The sequence below is a fragment of the Rhinopithecus roxellana genome, chromosome 2 (assembly GCF_007565055.1).
Source record: "Rhinopithecus roxellana isolate Shanxi Qingling chromosome 2, ASM756505v1, whole genome shotgun sequence".
Taxonomy (NCBI): Eukaryota; Metazoa; Chordata; class Mammalia; order Primates; family Cercopithecidae; genus Rhinopithecus; species Rhinopithecus roxellana.
In genome coordinates this window covers 108,982,733-108,990,522 of record NC_044550.1, presented here as the reverse complement: position 1 = coordinate 108,990,522, position 7,790 = coordinate 108,982,733, and the positions used below count along the sequence as shown (strand labels likewise).

The window sequence follows — 7,790 nt, the reverse complement described above, 5'->3', positions numbered from 1 at the left end:
ACCATGGAAGTCCTATGCTTAACCGGGGTAGGTGGTCGGGGGGGAGGGGATTTAGAGAACTTCAACTAGACAGGCTTTGTGGAGAAAGTGTGTGTCTAAGAATTACTTGCAAGGTGGGCTGAATCAGGGATTTTGTTCCTGGTGCATGCTCCAAGATATGTTTGATAACAATTGAGTACAACTCATGACAGAATTACACAACCCCAAGATACAGTTGGGTAGTTGGGTAACAGTTGAGTGTAATCATAATGGAAGAGATGAAGAGACTTTTTGAATGTGTTTGAGAGGAGTGAAATGAATCCTACAATGATAATAATAATAATAATAATTGCTATTATTTTTTCAGACACGTGTTAAACCAGAAAAAATAAATCAGGTGAAAGAATCTTCATTTCTGGTGACACCTTAGAAGAAGAAACAGACACTCTTGGACGGATTTGTTAAAGATCAGAAGATCCATAATGTCATCCAAAATGGTGGGATTGGGGGCAAACAGATCAAGTTGATGGGGGGGGCGGGGTAGAAACAGTGAGACCTGAAAGAGAAAACAAGAGTTAACAGAACCCAGACTAAGTGCAGGATTAACCTGCACCGTAAGAGGGTGCAGGCTCGGGGACCAGTCCATGAAGAGTTGTGCCATAGTAAGGGGTAGGGATGAACTGAAGCTCGCTCAGGATTATCAGCAGTATTGGCCTCTCCAAGAACTAAAAATAACCTCCTTCTTTGTCCTGCTATTACTTCAAGCCACAGCCGAGTTCTCTCTGTATACTTACACCTCAGATGAATGGGCAGTGCCTGTGGCTGTGGCCAGTGTCTTTTATTCCTACCTGGTTCCTCCCAGTCTGTGTTCCACGTTGTCACTGCCCCAACTGCAGAAGCCTTTTCCCAGTCCTCAATCTGTTCTCCCCACAGCACGCCTGGGCACAGTAGACCTCACTCGCCCTTTGAGGAACCCCTTCCTTTTACCTGACTGCTGTGGTCTATGTGACCATCTTACTTCTTCCTCTGCATTTTCCTTGTGTCTGTCACTGACTCTCTCCCGGGTCTCGCTCCCCAACTGTGGACATCCCAGATGTGTCAATCCTCATTCTCCGATTTCTCTCTTTATACTAGACTCTAATTCACCTTTATTCATCTGTATTTCCAGAGTCAAGTTTGATTGTGTATATATAACCAAATGGCATATATCTCTGCCTATCATCTATCTATCTTTCTGTCTATCTATCTATCTATCTATCTATCTATCTATCTATGCCATCTCATTTCATGTCTTCAGGAAATATCTGTTAGCTGTTTTTCTCCAGATTATCATCCTTAAGCACTGTTGCAGCAGCAGTGGTGGTGGTGGTAGTAGTAGTAACAGCAACAACATCTATCATATAGTAAATGCTAACTATATCTCAGGTACTTTAGTAAAATCTCATTTAAACCTTTCAATGCTATACACTGATGTTGCTGTTGAACACATTTTACAGAGGAGGAAACAGAATCTCAGCAGGTTTAACTGCGGTTCCCAGTCACACAGCTAACACAGAACCTGGCCTTGAACTCAGATGGTGTCTGACTAAAGTTTGCCGTTCCATTTCTGTGCTAAAACACCTACAGCAGTCCCTGTTGCTTACCAGGTGAGGCCCAGCATCCTCACTGACCATCCCGGATCTCCGTAACGTAGCTCCACCGATCTGCCCCAGTGGCTGCCTTCTGCTCCCAGAGCGGCACCCCCTTAACCACCTTCACCTTCCTACACGGTGAATGATATACAGACATGAGATCCTGATTCTGCCATTTAGTACTTCTCTAAAACTGACTTCTTGTATTTGTAAAATACCCACCTCGTAATCTCAGGATTGCTGTGAGCATCAGATACAATGAATGCAAGGGGCCTGGCACGGTGCAAGAGTCAGGACAGGTGCATAACGAACAGGACCCACTGAGTCTGTGACTCGTATTTCTGCTCCTGTGCCTTTGTTCGTGTTATTCTCTGCATATGAAACGTTTGTACTTCCTATTGCTCTAGCCTGACAGTGCTTAGGGGTTAAATTCCATGTTTACTAAATGTTTCCTTGGCTGTAGCACACATTGATCTCTCCCCTCTGCAATTCTGAATGCACTTTCTGTCTTTCTGTATACACCAGGTGACTGCTGTCATCTATTGTCTTATTCTTGAATGGCTTCATGTAAGTGAGCCTCATAAGTTACTGGAAGTTACTGGTGAGCTTGCTTGTATTTCTTCTGTTCTCCTCTCAAAGCTACTGGCACAGTGTACCAAAGTGATTTGTTCATTGATTGATAGAGAAATATAAACATTGGGACAAATGAGAGAGAAAAAAGGGCAAATTGGACATTATCTTGTTTGATTTCAGTTGGCAGTCGATGATTTGTGTTCAAGTTACCCTGCAGAGGCTTGAACCAGGAGGGGAGGTTCAGAAAACAGATGGTGGGAAAGAGGCACAGATCTCTGTATTATGGAGCTTTGACTTTAAAATTATTTCTCTTAAGGAAGAGATAGACCCAAAAGGAAATGATCTGAGATAAATTTCCAGGAACAGTAGTGAAGGAGGCTCCTGAAGACAGAGGTACCACTGGATATGAAGAGGCAGTGGGCTGGGAATCATGAGAGGAAACCCAGGCAGTCATGCCTGTAAGTTACGGAGGTGAAAACAGGAAGCATATTTCAACAGAAAAACCATACCTTACATTAAAGAAGTGAGATTGTGTCTGTCGCAAGAGCAAGCGGGAAAGCCTGCGATAGCTCAGGGACCCAGTGAATTAGGTCACGGGAAGCCGGGGGCCTCTTTTGCTAGCTGCTAATGAAGGGAATTAGATAACCATGTTATTTTGAAAGAAAACAGATTATGTTTATTGATGATCTAAAAGAAGTGAAAAGGGCTAGGTAAAGATGCCATGTTTTGGATTCTGATGTTGAGTCACACCAGGGTGTCCATTCTCCTGTATTCACGAAATGCCCAAATAGGGAGAGGTCTTGCCAGGCCCATAAACTCGCCACGGTGGGTGAACAGCAAAGGTACACTGAAAGGAAGCATGTGTGTTTGTGGCTTTGAGCCTTTTTTCCTATTCTGCTGAACGTTAGGAAATTATAGGTTATATTGTTTGAAATGAATACAGAGTAAATGGTAGGAGGGTTGTAAATCACCTGTGAAGTGCCGTCTTTGACCATGCCATATAGCAAGGCTACCCAGAAAACTCCAGCCTCTAATTTGTTCAACTTAAAGAGTAAGAGGGATATGTCAGTCAGGGCCTGCTAACTGCTATATCAGACAATCCCAGATCCTTAATGACTTGCCTCACGGTCATCAGAGGTTAGACAAGTAGTATTCCACACTGCTCTTTTCCTGCAGTTCTCCAGTCTTCAGCACAGGGTCTCAAGATCATCTAGCATCATCCAGTCAGCAAATGTCAGAAGAGGAAAGACAGCTTCCTTAGTCCTTAAGAGACAGCATCTCGTTTTCACTACATTCCACTGGTGAGAACTACTCACATGGCCCCACCTAGATGCAGTGGTGACTGGAAAGTTAATTTGATTGTGTTTCCAGGAAAAAGAGATAGGCTTGGTGAGTCAGTCTCTCTAGAGGAAAATATGGAATTGGGTTGGATTAAAAAAAAATCCAGGCTGGGCATGGTGGCTCAGGCCTGTAATCCCAGCACTTTGGGAGGCCGAGGCAGGTGGATCACCAGAGGTCAGGAGTTCAAGACTAGTGTAGCCAACATGGCGAAACTCTGTCTCAATTAAAAATTAAAAAAAAAATAAATTAGCCGGGTGTGGTGGTGGGCGCCTGTAATACCAGCTACTCAGCAGACTGAGGCAGGAGAATAGCTTGAACCCAGGAGGTGGAGGTTCCAGTGAGCCGAGATTGTACCACTGCACTCCAGCCTGGGTGACAGAGCTAGATGCCATCTCAAAGAAAAAAAAAATCCAGGTAATGATTTATATGTTTCTATGAAGCAATATGCCTATAAACATGAAATGATTTAATTTTCAGTTTCAAATACATGTCTTGGGTTGGGAAGACTCAAAAAGCTTGTGGGTCTCTTTGTTTTTGTAAAAGTACATGAGTAAACGAGGATTGCAGAAGTTTACTTGCTGAATGAATGCATTAGTAAATTAATGACACTTCCGCCTGTACTGAAACAAGAGTATAAGGTCATGACTCATGGTCATGTGGGAGGAAATAATTCACTTATCAAGAAGCAAAGACATTTTAAACATCTAAAAAGCAGAAATGAGAAAGGAAGCATGAAAAATAATCATTTAACCAACAGTTACAGTACCTACTGAGAGACAGAAAGTACAGGGCATTGACATAGTTTAAATCCAGTGACTTACGTGTTTCCTAATAGAATCAGAGTGATATTGCATTTTAAAGGTTATTTTTATTATTTCATGTCTCCAAACCATTTTCAGAGGGAACTTATCATGGTTGTCACAACAGTAGCTTAGTACACAAGGTCGATGGTACTAAAACAAGAAGGGCTGGGTGCAGTGACTCTTGCCTGTAATCCCAGCACTTTGGGAGGCTGAGTCGGGCAGATCACCTGAGGTCAGGAGTTTGAGACCAGCCTGGACAACATGGTGAAACCCCATCTCTGCTAAAAATACAAAAATTATCCAGGCGTGGTGGTGCACACCTATAATCCCAGCTACTCTGGAGGCTGAGGCAGGGGAATCACTTGAACCCGGGAGGCAGAGGTTGCAGTGAACTGAGACTGCACCACTGCACTCCAGCCTGGGTGACAGAGGGAGACTCCATCACAAAAATAAAAAAACAATAAATAAGATTTTTAAAAGATCAGTATGATATAGCTTACATGAATAGAAAAGATGATTCTCGAACAATAGCATGAGGCGTATGAGTTGAAAATAAAGACTAGAGGTCTTCACCTACAGCAGAGAAAATCCACACAGTTTTAAGATGTCATATATTTAATGCTCTGGTTTTTGTTGTTGTTTTTTTTTTTTTTTTTTTTGATGTAGTCTTGCTCTGTCATCCAGGCTGGAGTGCAGTGGCGCAATTTTGGCTCACTGCAACCTCCACCTCCTGGGTTCAAGCAATTCTCTGCCTCCTGAGTAGCTGAGATTACAGGCACCCACCACCACATCCGGTTTCACCATCTTGGCCAGGCCGGTCTTGAACTCCTGACCTCGTGATCCACCTGCCTCGGTCTCCCAAAGAGCTGGAATTACAGGAATGAGCCACCATGCCCAGCCTAATTCTCATTCTAGCTAGAAGGAAGTAAAGCCTCAGAGCAGTAAAATGATTTGCTGCATGTCACAGTTGTAGTAAACAGTTCAAGTCCACTCCAAAAAGAGATACTAGCAATCCTAGGGTTTGTCAAATCCCAGGCTCCTCGGATAACAAAACATTCTAGGTTCTTTGACAAAATGGGTGATGGGAAGTAAGGAGGAGGGCCTAGTTTCTGAAGCTGCAGGTCAAGGAAGGAGCTTGCCCTCAGGCCGGCAAGGCCTAGGAGTAGGGGATGCAGGCAGCCTTCAAGTGCCTGGGAGTCAAGAGGAAGCGCTGCTATCCCCTGAAATCTGTTTATGGCAGGAACTGACTCTGTGGGTTGGTTCAAGTCCCCAAAATGGGGCCAGGCTGGGGGCTGAGGACACAGATGCAAGGCCCCTCACTGGCAGTCATGACCAGGCCACAGAGCCCGGGTCAGGGCTGCTGGCTTATTCTCAAGCCCCCCCGGGATGTGAAGAGGGGTGCAGAGACTCATGTTTTGCACCCACGGAGCCCGGGACTGGGGTGTTAGAAGTGGGGTAGATTTAGTGGACACAGCAGATTAAGTGCACGTGAAGAGCACCCCAGCAGCTCTGCGTCTCCCAAAGGTCCCAGCTGGTCCTCTGAAGACGTGGGATCACAACTCGACATCGTCATCTTGGGGTTGTAGACCCAGGCAAGTTGTTCGTACTCATGACAGTGCAGCTCCTTTCTTTGAAAGAGGGGAATAAGACAGCTGATAAGTAGGCTGGACCTCAGTGAGCTCACCATGTGCAAAGTTCACACCTGGAGCAGATGGTGGAGTTGCTGGAGGCTCAAAGGCTCTGAGGCACACGGAAGTGGGTTCAAGGCAAGAGGCAGCAGGGCAAGGGGAGCTGTCACACTTTCCAGTCACCTTCTCTCTGGCACCAGCAACCCATTCTTCCGGAGTTTTCCTCACAGTTCAATTACACATTTTCTCCCCATATGATAAAGTGTTGGGTTAGACCAAGGCCTTTAAGAAAGGGCTAACTACCTAGATAATATCATAACCTCTATCTATGTTACTAACAGTCAACATTATTGAATCTTTCATCAGTTGCCAGGTTCAATGATATGTGTTCTTTTTTTATCTTCATTACCCCTCCTGAAGTGACCCCACAACCTGGTGTCTACGACTAGCCCCAATTTACAAGTGGGGACACTGAGGCACACAGAGGTTACAACCACCAAATGGTGGAATCAGGACTTGAAAGCAGGAAGCCTGAGCTTTATAACCTCCAAACTACATAGCCTTCCTTAGAGAAAACGACGGATCATGAACAAGTCAGAATAGAGAGTAGAGAATAAATTTTCCATGGAAGAGCTGATAACTGGAGATTTTGGGGAGAGGGAGATAAAAAGAATTGAAATAGAGAAGAAAAATCCATTTTTGTGGGGAAAAATATAGAAAGTAAGATTTGTCTTGGAATGAGATTAAAATGAAACCATCAAAGCTGGTTTTATTCATTCATCACATACTCATACATTAAACACCCATTCATTAGCTAAAATTAAACATGCTATCAGCCTTGAGGGGACTCACAGTCCAAAAACCAGATGTTCATACACTTCAAAATCTAGTTCAATGATGAGAGAGGTTTCTGACAGAGAGGGAGTGGAAGTTACTGCCTAAAATAGATCCCTAGGCCAAGGGATACAGAAGAATAACAGTAGCCAAAGATGCCAGGGATCATCGTGTGGATCTCTTTCATCTCTTACAGCACGGGGCCCAGGCTGCCAGAGATGAGAGAGAGCTGCGGGGTCTGAGGGATTCCTCCTATCTCCGCACTGAGGAGGTGGGGCGCGGGGTGGTGTCTCTTTGCAGCCATGATCAAGGAAGCAGAATTTCATTCATCTGGGTCAAACTGCCTCCCCTAATATCAGCCAAGATCAGACAAGAATGAACAAAAACTTAGGGTCAATTAGTTGGGGGTGGAGAGGAAATGTAGAAATGAGGCCACTGGGGACTTTTTGTATTGCAAAGCCCTGAAATTCTCGGTTTTGCTATGTTGCAAGAGGAGCCCCAAATTAGCAATAATTTCTTGGAGGAAAGGTGCTGAGGCCTTTCATTTATTAACCTCTGCCTGGTATTTTCAGATAACTTTTCAAGTCTCTAGAAGGGTGATAATAGCCTGGTATAAGCAGAGGAGGGGTCAAGACAATTATTCAAGAGCTATTGCAGGACTATTGTTAAAAGAATAAAAATCCCGGCACCAAAAAAAGAGAAGCTCTGGATCTTTTGAACACTGATGTGAACGACCACTGGGTGGAGTGAGGGGGGTTGACAGATCACTGGAGTTCTGGTGCCTCTGGAAGCCAGAAAGCTCAAAGCATAGCTGGGAGACAGCAGGATGGCAGACTGAGCAGGCGCCACTCTCTTGCTCCATAAGTTCTGATCCTACTGCATCCCTCCCTCGTCATCATCGGACCTGGTCCTCTCTGTATTGATGAGGTGTGTGCTCACAGCATAAGCCCAGGAGGAAGAGGAAAATGAACAACCATCTCAGGCTAACGTTGATCTCATAA

General features: G+C 44.6%; 1 long non-coding RNA gene across 1 annotated transcript; it reads right to left on the bottom strand.

The window, feature by feature from the left end:
* Positions 1 to 358: 358 nt before the first annotated feature.
* LOC104673796 lies at positions 359 to 1,940 on the bottom strand. Its single transcript, XR_749561.1, has 3 exons — positions 1,833 to 1,940; positions 1,623 to 1,741; positions 359 to 535 (listed from the first exon to the last, which is right to left on the bottom strand). It is a non-coding gene; the product is annotated as an uncharacterized LOC104673796 (long non-coding RNA).
* Positions 1,941 to 7,790: the final 5,850 nt, after the last annotated feature.